This window comes from Lepidochelys kempii, chromosome 1 (assembly GCF_965140285.1).
Source record: "Lepidochelys kempii isolate rLepKem1 chromosome 1, rLepKem1.hap1, whole genome shotgun sequence".
In the NCBI taxonomy this organism is placed as follows: Eukaryota; Metazoa; Chordata; order Testudines; family Cheloniidae; genus Lepidochelys; species Lepidochelys kempii.
This window is the reverse complement of record NC_136380.1, coordinates 96,857,970-96,871,948: the sequence shown is the minus strand read 5'-3', so window position 1 is coordinate 96,871,948 and position 13,979 is coordinate 96,857,970. Positions and strand designations below refer to the sequence as shown.

Sequence of the window (13,979 nt, the reverse complement as noted above, 5' to 3'; positions counted from 1 at the left end):
TCTAAATCAGTGACCTGTCCTCGTCATTAGTTACCACTCTCCCATTTTTTGTGTCATTAGCAATCTTTAGCTGTGACAGTTTTACGTTTTCTGCCAGGTCATTGATAAAAACGTTAAACAGCAGGATCCCTCCGGAAACATACCCACTTGATGAAAATTCGCCATTTATTGTTACATTTTGAGACTATCAGTGCGCCAGTTTTCTGATCCATGTAATGTGTGCTAGGTTAATTTTATATCATTCTAGTTTTTTAATCCAAATGTCATGTGGTACGAAGTCAAACGCCTTACAGAAATCTAAGTATATTACATCAACACTGTAACCTTTATTAACCACTCTTGTAATCTCATTAAAAAAAAAAAGACAACAAGTTAGTTCCACAGGATCTGTTTTCCATAAAATCATGCTGATTTCATTAATTGCATTACCTCTTTTAATTCTTTATTAATCAAGTACTGTGTCAGCTGTTCCATCAACTAGCCTGGGATCGATGTCTGGCTGACAGTCCTATAATTACCTGGATCATCCCATTTACCATTTTTAAAAACTGGCACATTAGCTTTCTTCCAATTTTGTGGAACTTTCCCAATGTTCCAAGATTTATTGAAAATCAACATTAATGATCCGGTGAGCTCCTCAGCCAGCTCTTTTAAAACTTGTGGGTGCAAATTATCTGATTTAAAAGTGTCAGTCTATAGTAGCTTCTGTTTAACATCCTCCAGAGAAGTTAGTGGAATGGAAAGAGTTATCATCACCATATGATGAGACTATATCGTCTGCTTTTTCCCCAAATACTGAACAGAAATATTTTTGAACATTTCTACCTTTTCTGCATTATCTTTGATAATTCTACCAGTTCCATCTAGTAATGGACCAATAGCATTGTCAGGATTCTTTTTTGTTCCTAATATATTTTTTAAATTCCTATTTATTGTCCTTAACTTACAGACTTTAAGGCCAGAAGGGACCATCATGATCATCTAGTCTAGCCTCCTGCACATTTTCAGGCCACAGAACCTCATTCACCCAATCCTGTAGTAGACCCATAACCTCTGGCTGAGGTACTGAAGTCCTCTGCTAGCCATAGATTTCTCCTTGTGTCCCTTTGCTCCCTTATCAATTTTCTACAATTCCTAACTACTGATTTATATATATTACTATCAAATTCCCCTTTCTTCCATTTGTTAAATATTAATTTTTTTTATTTTGTATAGGTGCCTTCACGTCCTCTCTAAACCAGGTCAGTTTTTTAATCATGAAGACCTATTTCCTCAGTTGTGGCTTTTTTGGCATCTAGTAACGTGGTGTTAAATGATTCCCAATTATAATTCAAATTTTTTCTGATTAAATTCTTCCTCCCAGCTGATTTGGCTTATAATTGTTTCCAGCTTTGTGAAATTGGCCCTATTAAGGCACCAAGTACATATATTACTTCTCTCAACTTATTCCGCTTATCATTATTATAAATGTGATCAAGTCATGATCTCTTGTACCTAAGCTACAATTAATTTTTACTTCTATGATCAGTTCTTCTTTATCTGGTACGACAAAGTCTAATAAATAATTCCCCCGTGTTGACGGCAACACTTTCTGAGGAAGGAAACTGTCATCTATAATATTTAAAATTCCAATGATACTTTAGTACTGACAGCATGAGAACTCTAGAATATGTCACTCAAATTGAAGTTCCCCAGGCCCGCACAGTTTCCCCCCCCCCCACATGTCCATCCCAAAATCATATGGATAATACTTTTGTAGCATATTGTCCATCAAATTGAGGAGGAATTTCCTTATCTTGAACACAAGTTATGATTAGATATTGCAGTACTCTTCCAATAGTACTCTTCCAATAGTACGATTAAAACGTGCTTTTCCATAGCACGTACCCTAAAAAGTGCACTGCATTGACCATTTTTCTTTTGGTGCAAGTATAAGTCCATATATTGCTCTTGCTATGCCAGCTCAGCTTCTATTGACGTGGATTTGATGCATGTAGGAAATGAGACTGGTGGTCTTCCTTGTTGTCTGTGTTCCTGTTTGTGGATTGTGCCTTAGCCAAAAAGGAACAGAATTACTTGCCCTTCATATGTTTTTCCTTGAGGATTTAGATCCAATTTTGGAATTTAAATTACAACTGACATTTCATGAAATAATGTAAGCATTGAAGCCTTCTCAGATCCATAGCCAATGGGAAAATGTCTGCTTCTATGTTTTTAATCATAGAATATCAGGGTTGGAAAGGACCTCAGGAGGTCATCTAGTCCAACCTCCTGCTCAAAGCAGGACCAATCCCCAATTTTTGCCCCAGATCCCAAATGGCCCTCTCAAGGATTGAACTCATAACCCTGGGTTTAGCAGGCCAATGCTCAAACCACTGAGTTATCCCTCACCCCAAATCACCGGCTTCAAGCAAAATTGGAGATCCAGATGCAAAATCTAGGACTCAGATGACATGTAGAATTGCAGTATTCCCTGGTGGATTTGGTGTCCATGGAACTGATGAATGGATTCACCTTCACATCTGAAATTCATAAGTTTGATCCCATACTTTCCATTATTCCAAACTTTTTCACAATACAACATGTGAATTGAAAATATTTATTGTGTTATTAACTAAGTATTGTTTGTACTGATAATTTGAGCTCAGAACAGTGCTTGGATATGAGAAATTGAAACAAATGTTCAATATATAAGACAAGCTTAGTGATAGAAAATCCCTTGCATCTCAAACAGGTTACCTCCTGACATGTTAATTACATTGAAAATTCCCTTATTTATGTACAACTATGATCACCTGTATGTATTTAGCATCTCCTCTGCTGTTGGATGAAAGAAACATTGTCCCAGAAACATGAACATAGATTCCAGATAGATTCAGTGACCAGGTCATTCATCTAGTGGCAACGTAACAAACTGTGACGCAGGGGGTCAGGGATCAGGTCCCTGGCTCATCCCATGTTGCGCAGATAGGAAGGAACTGGGAACACAGTGAAGCCAGGACACCTAATCCCCGTGAGAGAAGAGCACCTTCCCCCACTCCCTGATAACTTTCTAGAGGAAGTCATGAGAATGGGGAGACTTGGAGCCTGGGATTGTGCTTTTCGTTTCCAAGGGGGCAAAGAAAAAGAGGATTAAAACAGGCGCTTCTGAAGAGAATGATCTTTCTGCATAATGTGGATCATACTGGCCTTTATGTTTCCTTGTACCACATTTCTTTCACAGAAACATTTCTGTGCTGTCCATCAGATATGCGATAATATAGTTACCTGTAATAAATACCCAGAGTGAAATTCACCCGTGCAGAGTTCTAGCACAAAGCTTATGCACCATCTAAGTCCTTCTTAAACTCTATTTTGAGGGCTTAAGTGGGATTTACATGATACAAAAGGGTAAATTTCATTCCATCTGAGTAGCATTATCTGAAGCGTAATCATTATTCTGCTGAAACTCCACAGTCTCAAGTGTTAATCCTAAAGAACATTCTTCTATGGGGAAGTCTGGTCAAGAAGTTACTTGGTTTTTACTAATTCCAAACACAGACATTTAGTTATTTCGAACATCTATCTAGCACACTCTGTTCTTCGGGGGTTAGAAGTAGCAGTCAACAGGGAGGCATTCGAGCCATGATGGCTGTGAAGAGGCACAAGAGTGCAACGTGGATGGCCCTGGCTTATGGAGGAATGCAATCTTAGATATTTCTAAGCGCTTATCATTTTGGTATATTGGGGAATACATGTGTTTAGGAGCCTAACTCCTTATTAGCTCCTTGGTGGGACAAATCCACCTTCCCAAACAGACATTCCAGCCTAAAGTCTATTAGTTCAGACTTGCAGTTTCCTACTGTCTCTATGGAAATACTCTATTTACGGACAACAGTGCCCTGACTTTCAGCTGTGACTGAATTTCCTACATTTTATAAATTAGATTCAGGCCCTCTGTATTACATTCAGATAAAAGTGCATTAAAGTATGTATTAAAAGTAGATCATTGACTCCGCACTGGGTCTTTGTTAGCTACTGCAGTCTATCATATAAATACATATTTGAGCTTTGTGCAGGATGTTAGTGTATGTGTCACGTACTGTAGAAAGCCTTCTATGGATGTTACTGAAAAGTGGTTAAAGCACATGTGCATCGGCCATTTTTCAAAGTAGAACCTATCTGTTCATTTTTATTTTCAGAATACCAAAAGCAGTAAAATCAAGTAATTGACTAATCACTTGCCAAATTTTGGTTTTTAATCTAATCTATTTTGTGCTACACAAGCGCCAAAATGCAAATTAAATTGGTACACTTCCAAATGATTTTTTCTTTTTAAACACAATTTTAGGTACTCATAGAAGTTGGAAAACATTTTAAAGCTGTTTGCTCTTGTATGCTCTAAACTTTGAATAGCAAGTTTTAGCTTGAAGGAAATTTTCATGGTCGATAGAGGTTTTATGTACATATTGATCCATCCTTAACTCTTACATTTTAAATCCTTGGATTAAAATTAATAATTCCATAGTCTTAGAGGGTAACGTGGTCAACAATTGTTTGAAAAACTATTTACTGCTATTGCCACGCAGATCTAGTTACCACCTCAAACAAAACGGTGGATGCTTTCAGACTGCATGTTTACCCACAGCTTTTCCAGTGAGCTGTTTTACTGCAGAATAAAATACTCATTAGCCAACCTAAACAAACTCTTCAGAGTGCTTTACCCAAAGGGAGAAAATACTATTCAAATTTGCAAACTGATGAAGCCATCTACCATTTTGTTTGATATGGCTGATGTGTGTAAAAATGGCCTTAAGTGAACTCACTGATGAAAACTATTCCAATTCATGGGGCAATGGTTTAAAATCTCTCTCTCTCTTACACACACACACACACACACTTCCCTCAGCAGATTCTGCATAGAGATGGGCTGTCTCTTTTCCTCTGGAGTTGGCACACCATCTTGTTCCATGTATGGGATTGCCAAGGCATAACTGTGTAAACAATTTGGCCCCATGGAAATAGCAAAGTAGCTTTCGTCCTGTCACTGAGAACATCTAAGGTGGCCTATAAAAATGAAAAAGAAAGTTAAGATATATACAGTTTGATTCTGCACTGCTTGGCCCCTACACAAAGAAAAGGAGTACTTGTGGCACCTTAGAGACTAACCAATTTATTTGAGACTAACCAATTTATTTGATGCATCCGATGAAGTGAGCTGTAGCTCACGAAAGCTTATGCTCAAATAAATTGGTTAGTCTCTAAGGTGCCACAAGTACTCCTTTTCTTTTTGCAAATACAGACTAACATGGCTGTTACTCTGGCCCCTGCACAGTCATTGACACTTGTGCAGGGTGAATACAAAATGGGTATGAAATGCTAACCACTCAGAATGGTAGCATTGCCAAACCACTTTGCAGAGACATAAATGACTACACAAGGGGACGGCAGAGCAGCCACAGGATTTTACATGCAATAGAAATACTGTGAATAAGAAATAGCAGCAGAGCACCTGGGGAGCAGGAAAAGCACTTGGTAAAGGCCAGGATAATGCTGAAGGCAGGTGAGGACATGGGTCGGAGTGGTGAGGAGACTGAAGACTTGGTTGGTAGGCAAAATAAACAAGAAGCTGGGAGAGGGAAAAAAAAAAAAAGAATGGGGGAAAAAGGGAAAGCTCATAATAGCTAGAAAGTAAGAGCCTGATTGTGGATGCTGACAGTGCTTGTGGGAACAAGTTCTGAGAAAGATGAAAAGAAATGGTGCCCTGAACTCTGAAGAAGATTGTGTTTGCAATGTGCTCCGGAAGATGGGACACAGAGACCCAGTAAAGGTGGCTGCATTTTGAAATTACTTTTTTTGCCATAATATTTAACTTGTATATTTAGAATGCCATACCTAACTGTATTGGCATTAGCGGGTGGTCTATGCATAAATAAATAAAAATTACATCTACTTTTTTCATTTAACATTTTAAATTTGCAGAACAGACCTGTTTTAAAAAAATTGAAAGTGTATTAGGACTCATTTGTCTTTTGTGCATTGTACCATGCCTGTTGAACACACAGTCACCCACGTAAAAAAAAAAAAAAGTTAAAAAAGATCTACTGCATGTTGTCAGTTTTAAGCAGCCCAATCTATGTTATTTACCATAATGCCTAAATAATATCAATTAATATAAGAACATAAGAATGGCCATACTGGGTCAGACCAAAGGTCCATCCAGCTCACTATCCTGTCTACCGACAGTGGCCAATGCCAGGTGCCCCAGAGGGAGTGAACCTAACAGGTAATGATCTAGTGATCTCTCTCCTGCCATCCATCTCCACCCTCTGACAAACAGAGGCTAGGGACACCATTCCTTACCTATCCTGGCTAATAGCCATTAATGGACTTAACCTCCATGAATTTATCCAGTTCTCTTTTAAACCCTGTTATAGTCATAGCCTTCACAACCTCCTCAGGCAAGGAGTTCCACAGGTTGACTGTGCACTGAGTGAAGAACTTCCTTTTATTTGTTTTAAATCTGTTGCCCATTAATTTCATTTGGTGGCCTCTAGTTTTTATATTACGGAAACAAGTAAATAACTTTTCCTTATTCACTTTCTCCACACCACCCATAACTTTATATACCTCTATCATATCCCCCTTTAGTCTCCTCTTTTACAAACTGAAAAGTCCTAGCCTCTTTAATCTCTCCTCATATGGGACCCGTTCCAAACCCCTAATCATTTTAGTTGCCCTTCTCTGAACCTTTTTTAATACCAATATATCTTTTTTGAGACAAGGGGACCACATCTGTACGCAGTATTCAAGATGTGGGCATACTATGGATTGATATAAGGGCAATAAGATATTCTCTCTTTTTTAATGATTCCTAAATCCCGTTTGCCTTTTTGACTGCTGCTGCACACTGCATGGACGTCTTCAGAGAACTATCCATGACGACTCCAAGATCTTTCTCCTGATTAGTTGTAGCTAAATTAGCCCCCTATCATATTGTATGCATAATTGGGGTTATTTTTTCCAATGTGCATTACTTTACATTTATCCACATTAAATTTCATTTGCCATTTTGTGGCCCAATCACTTAGTTTTGTGAGATCTTTTTGAAGCTCTTCACAGTCTGCTTTGGTCTTAACTATCCTGAGCAGTTTAGTATCATCTGCAAAATTAGCTGCATAACAAAGTACAGTTAATAAACAGGATCAAATCAAATAAAAATGCTCTCTGACCTGTTTTAGTGTGCAGAACTAAGATCCAAACAACAAACATAAAGAGGTGAATGGCCTTCCATTGGCACAGAAACCGGAAAGAGTACTCATTAGAAGTGGCTCTAAAAATTTGATTTGTGTGGGTGGGAAGGAGAATGTATCCTCTTAGATGGAATTTTGATTTTTTCCCCAGTCTATTAATATACAAAATTGTATGTAATTGTCAGTATAGCACCCCATTGCTGAACACTTTTAAAAGTACAATAAAAACGTATTTTTGTATGGAACAGGAATGTATGGCTTAAGGGTTCGGTAATGGGCTACAGAACTGTTCCCCTCTAGACCAATGGTTCAAATCCAGCCCAAGTTGGCAGAAATGGAAAATTATTTTCACGTGAAGGCTGTTGGGGGCCTTTGTGAAGTGAATTGGCGACCTCAGTCTAATTCCTAATTAACAGAAAAAATCATAATTGGAACAGCTGGCAGATATGCCAGTGAAGTAGGCAAGAATTGGGCATGGCTATGAAGTGGGTTCCTTCAGAATCCAGGCAACTTTAGTTTCCAGCCTTTTCACTATTTGGCACCTTTCATGAACATTGCTATTCACCTACAGTAATTTAGGAGTGTATGTAACGGCATCCCGTAGATAACACAGAAGTCTATATTCAGTAAGTCACCACATGAAAACTAACAAGTAAGATGGTATCATTCACCTCCAGCCTACTGTTGGCTGGCAGTGTAACATGCACATGGACCTTGCATCCATTTCTTTTGGTTCCTTTACACGGCTGCAGTGGCGCAAAGAGACTACAGTCTGGCCATAGATACCCAGCTGACAAAAAGGATTTTATCAGGTAAGAAATTTACCTTTTTGATATCAGTGTCTCCCACAGTTCTGCTACATATGAGCTATCCCCCTCCTGTCTGCAGTTTTCAGAGGTGGTTCAAAGCCGTAGCACAGACTGTGCTAACCATACCCCCTTCTCCAGTCTGATGCCAGATGATTCATTCCAAAGCTGTGTAAAAACTCATAATATGATTAGTAACAACAATTTCAATGCCAACCAATCAACTATGTAGTAGGGCTATGGCCTACTAGCATAACTATCAAAATTAAACACTGTCCCTGGGCTAGGAAGCCAACCTAGGAAGACAGGGAGGATAGAATTATGGGAGATGATGTTAGCAGAAAGGAAACTATCCGGTAAGAAATTTTCCATTCTGCAGCCCAGCATCTCCCACGATTCTGATATGTCTGGGAAGTAGCAAGCAGTGAACAGAAGTAGGGAGGGATAAGAAAAGCAAGATGAGACAGGGAAGACATCGCTCTCCCGAGTTAATTCCCTAAAACAGCAGTGCTATTACTGGAGCCCCGCCTGCCAAAGGAGGTCTCTGCGGAGAACTGAAAGTCCACTTTATAGTGCCTAATAAAGGTGTTAACCAAGGACCATGCTGCTGCCCTGCAGATCACTGAAGTAGAAGCACAAGCTCTATTCACCCACAAAGACACCATAGATCTTGTGGAGTGTGCCTTGATGCTTTCTGGAATAGGAGCACCTGACACCTTCTATGCCTCTACTGTGCATAGCTTGATCCATCTATGCTAGTGACGACCTGGATATCCTGAGTCCTTCGCACTTCAGATGAAAGAAGACAAACAAGCAGCCCAGTGTTCTTGTTGATTCAGTGCTCTTTGAACCTCTAACGTGAGCCACAGTTTTCTGCTGGTTGCTGTGGCTTGGGGGTGAATGAAGGGAGGACAATCTTCTGTGAAGCATGGAAAGATGAATTTGCCTTAGGCAAGAACGATGCTAGGATTCTTAGCATGATCTTGTCATCATGGAACACCCAGTGGGGATCCTGCATAGATACAGCTGCCAAGTTCAGAAACATGTCTAGAAGACATGATGGCAACAAGAGAAGAGTGTTGATGGATAGGCAGAATGAAGATATTGATGTCAGTGGTTCAAAAGGGTGTGTGGTTAGGGCTTTTAACCTGCAGTAGGTACCACTTCGGAAAGATTGGTCTAACTGCAGGTTTAGCCAATCTGACTGCTCTGAGCAATCTGGATACCTGATGGTTCTCTGTCAAGGAACCAGTGGATCCTATAAATAGGACACTAGTTATAGCTGACACCTGGCACGCTATGGTGCTGCACTGAAGTCCTTTGTGTACGCCTTCTTGAAGAAAGTCCAGGATAACTAGGAATCCTTGGGATTTTTGTTATGTGCTTTTGTTACGTTCTCAGTAAATGATGGTCAGATCTCACTGGTAGTTGCAATGGTGGTTCTGATTTCAGTTCTATCACACTGGAGAACTCTCTTCTCCTTTGCAGTGCTGAGTTAACACTATCACCTTTGTTTCTTCTTGCCCTACCTTCTGGATCACCTTTCCTAGAAGTGGAAAGGGTGGGAATGCATGTAGCAGGCCTTGTGTCCGTCTGTGCAAAAGAGCACCTGTCCCTAGGGATTTGGGGTCTGCTTTCTTGATGAATTACTTTGGCCACTTTGTGCTCTTGAGATTAGCGAACAGGTTGACTTACATAGGAATACCCTTGCAGATGTTCTGAGGGATTGTCCACCATCTGAGAGATTTGAGATTCAGAACAGTATCTGGTGTGGAATGCATTCCGATAAATGGTTCCATACTTTCAGGAGAAAGGACTGGAGGTACCTCGCCCATGATATGGGACCTTGCCCATGGAGGTGATTCCTGCACATGAAACCAGGAGGCTAAACAGCTGTAACACTGAGCTCTGGTCAGCCTTGCAGACTTTTCCAAAATGGATATCGGGCTCCGGATATTGTGGAATCTGTTCAGGGTAGACCTTTGTCACAGAAGTGTCTGTTTCCATTTCCAGGTGAATCATCTTTGTGGAGGGAGTCAAGGAGCTCTTCTTGTCTTTATCACAAATACGTGTGCTTGAAGCAGATCCAGCATCTGGATTGTGGCACTGTGTTTGCTGCTTTGGTCAGAGCGCAGATCAAGATGTCATCTAGGGATGGAAGGTTACTGGTAAGCACTCCAAAGAGCCTGAGGCTAGCTAGTATCACCACGAGCATCTTTGTAAAGACCCAGGGGCCAACAAGATGCTGAATGGAAGCATTCGATACAGGCAGTGGGCTGTGCCATATGCAAATCTCAGCAATCTGTGGTAGTACAGTCATATAGGAATGTAAAGCTATACATCTTTTAGATCCATGGAAGTCCACTTGAGGCAAGGATACTCCTGGTGAAGCTAGGGCCACCATGTTTTCTTTATCATTTGCTGAGCTGCTTGAACTCCAGGACTGCTCTGACCCACCAGTATGCTTCTGGACAATGAAGAAAATTGAGTTCTAAGAATCTTTTTTGAAGGGAACCTTTTCTATTGCTCCTATCTCTAGGAGATGTGAGATTCTGTATAACACCAGCTCACATTTGATGGCATCTCCTGAGATGGGGGGATTGGATGAAGAAGGGTTGGGATGAGGAGCTTCAGGGAGTGTCCATGACTCACTACCTCTCTCAACCACTTCTCTGGGTTCAATTGAGACCATTCTTCTGAGAAGGGGGAAATTCTGCCTTCTAGATTCAGGTCTGGGCAGAGATACATTTGTTTGTTGCCATAGAATGCTGTTAGAGGTGGTAGATTCCCCTCTGGATTTTCCACTCAATCTTCAATTCCAGGATTTTCCCTGATATACCTGTTGTCTTTTGTCTGATAGCTTTGCGAGGAGGGTGGACGAAAGGAGCACTGTTGTCTGTTGCTAGATTTATAGTCCCACCTTAGAGTGTTGAGTTGGGAGGGAAAGGGAAGAAGGGATGATTTAGGTTTGGCAGCACTTTCTGACATTATTTTGTCTAGTTTTTCACCTGAGAGGAGAAAGCCTGTGAATGTACATGTGCACAGAATTTTGCTTGAGTGAGCCTCAATCTTCCAGAGGCAAAGCCAGATGTGGCTGAAAAGCTCATTGCATCCATTGAGGATTTTGCCAAAGAGGCTGTTGCTAAGGAACTTTTCTTAAGTGTAGATCAGAACTTGGGATGGTCAGTCCTTCACGGCCTTAAGTTCATCCAGGCAGGACATTGTGACCCTTCTAAAGCCCTTGTAGATGCTCTAAAGGAGACTGACAAAGTCTTAAAGTCCCTCCTGAGGGGGGCTATCACCTTTCTATTACCAGGATCCTGGGGAAAGATATCGCCTTCAGACAGAATTACCACATCTTGCTAAAAAAGCTATTTCAGCATTGACCTTTGGTATATCTGTAATGGGTTGGGGTTTTTTTTGGCTCTTGCATCCCTGTAATATAAAAGTGCACACCTGCTTATGCATTTACCCTTATCAGGTGTTCCCCATTCCTCTCTGATCACATCCTCAAAAGATGAGAGCAGTGCGATTACTGTTTCAAGCAAGGATTTAGAAGATAGGTATTTGCCTTTAGGTTTTCCTCTAGCACCTGCTCACATTTGATCTGGATTGTGGTTGTAACCTTTTTGCATATTTCAGGGGGTGGGGGGGGACTTCTGTTGCATTTTTTACACATGCTGCTCAGAGCCTGAATTTGAGAGGTCCCCTTCCTCCGGTGTGTGCAGCTACATACCACAGTAAAAAGCAGGCTGCATCCATATGTAGCTACATGTGTCAGTGAAAGGCTCTGGCAGAAGCAGGCAACAGGTTAAGACTCCAGCAGCGGGATGCTACCCTGCTAAAAATAGCAATGTAGACAGGGGAAGCATTGCTTAGTCATGTAGAAAGCTGGGTAGGGTACATACTCACAGGGTTCAGGTGTGTCTTTACTTGCCTAAGCAGTGCTTCACAATCCACACTATTTATACCTGTAGTACATGTATTGTGGAATCATAAGGTGTATGCAGTGTAGACTGTACCCTCGGTGTCCTCCCCTTCATGGTCCCCCTGCTGGGGGATGGGGTTTCGACCTGGGAGAACGGCTTCTGAATATGAGCTCCGCTTCAAACCCCAGAGAATTTAAGACCAGTTTTAGGACTTGGGCAGGGGGACCTGGAGCCCCTCAAGGAATTTTGCTTTCCAGACCTGTTGTGCCCCAAGACTTACCGCTGGGGCTGGCAGGATGAAGTCCTCCTTGTGCTTGGAGACTCTTCCTGCTCTGCATCTCCAGATCAGGCTTTTCTCTGTTGGAGCCATGGCTTCTCAGGGCAAACGTAGCAAGGAGGGAACACAACATGCCTGTCTGACTCAGAGCCCTGTGCCCTAGCAGCAAAAAGGTGGGCTGACTGAGAAAAAACAGGGCACAATTCACCTTCTGAAGGGCCTGGAAAGCTGCCTCACAAATAGAGCAGCATTTGGCGTCAGCTCACTGTTCACGCGACAGCTCTGCCATGTCTGAGAGGGGTCTGAGGAGTCTGGCAGGAAGGTGCTGCAGTGCTGGTGCTGGATGGCTGAAAACACCTCACTCAATGCCTGATCCAGGAGAGGAAGAAGAAAAGCTGTTTGCTACTGCCCAAAAAATCAGATAAAATAAAAGGCCAGCAAGGAAAAGGGAACAAAGCGACCCGCCCTTAGACTGCTGCTGGATAAGGGGATGTGGTTAGCATGGGCTGTGCTACAGCTTTTGAACTGTCTTCTCCAACTGAAGACAGGAGGGGAGCAGCCCATATGGATCAGAGTTGTGGGAGATGCTGAGCTTCAGAATTCCTCTTTCAGTTTGTACAAAATTAGATGAGCTGACTCCTGTGTCAACCATTATACCAGGGTACTGGGTGTATCAGGGGAATAGTCTCAGCCTGTGTATGGTCCCTTAGGGTAAATTAGGACAGCTCATAGGCTGCTGTAATTTATGACAGTGAGGGGGCCAGAGCAGCTGCAGCCTGAGAATCGGGGTGGAGGAACCTGCTCTCTGATGCCCCTTCCTGTTTCAAGTTGATCTTAGTGCAGGAGATAAACTGGCCCTAAGTTTTCAAGTCATAATGCATTAACCAAAGTGTGTGGAAGGATCATTTCCCAAAGCTATTAGCCTCTGCAGTTATGAAATAATCTAGAAAACGGGCAGTTATGTAAAAATACATTAATGAGTTGATACTCAAGGTTGTCAGATGCTAGATGACTGGAGAAAAGCTTCTTGATGTGGCCCAGCTTACTACCAGTAGAGTGACACTAAACTGCTATGGTTACACTAAACGACAGATTAAATTGATGTTTTCAGATAACCTGGAATGATGCAAACTAGCAGGATGAGGTTATCTGATGACCAATGGATGTATTCAAGAAGTTGAAAAGACTGAATGTCATACTACATATTTAGTTTCAGATGAACTATGAATTCTGAATTAGGATTTTGTATTCACTGTGTTTATCATGTGATGCCAAGAAATTGTTTACCTTTATATTAACAGGAAAGTGCCACGGATCGATTTATATTAAATAACAAAAGAGAGTGCACTGGGTAAAGAAAACACTGAGTGTTCCTTAAGAGAGTTATAGCTTTTCTGCATAAATTGAAACCTTTATCATGTCAGATCATAATATATAATTCCTGTCTCTATTCCAAAATCAGTATATATTTTGAATGTGTGAAATACACATTTGTCTTGCACATGAGGAGACCCAGAATTATTCCTACTCCATTATTTGAGACTTACACCAAAACAGAAAGCTTTCTCCTTTGGAAGTGGAAAACAGACATAACCAACACCATTTTGATGTGATTATCAGATGAATGTGATAATTAATTTTGTAATTATTTTGCAGATCGTGTGAAATTATAACAACTCACCTTTTCCAGTCTCAACCTGCCATTCTTGACCTGAATTAGAGAGAAGAACTAGCA

The 13,979-nt window shown here is 41.1% G+C and overlaps 1 protein-coding gene across 3 annotated transcripts in view; it reads right to left on the bottom strand.

The window, feature by feature from the left end:
• Positions 1-1,719: 1,719 nt before the first annotated feature.
• The window catches only part of GPR180 (G protein-coupled receptor 180), a 47,347-nt gene continuing 35,087 nt past the window's right edge, over positions 1,720-13,979 (bottom strand). Inside the window, exons 10-11 of one of the 3 annotated variants that reach the window (XR_012159375.2) lie at positions 5,492-13,955; positions 1,720-5,046 (exon numbers count right to left, since the gene is read on the bottom strand). The gene's annotated coding sequence lies outside the window, so the exon portion shown is untranslated. The remainder of the gene's footprint in view (positions 5,047-5,491; positions 13,956-13,979) is intronic. The other 2 variants (XR_012159374.2, XR_012159376.2) reach the window with 2 other exon arrangements.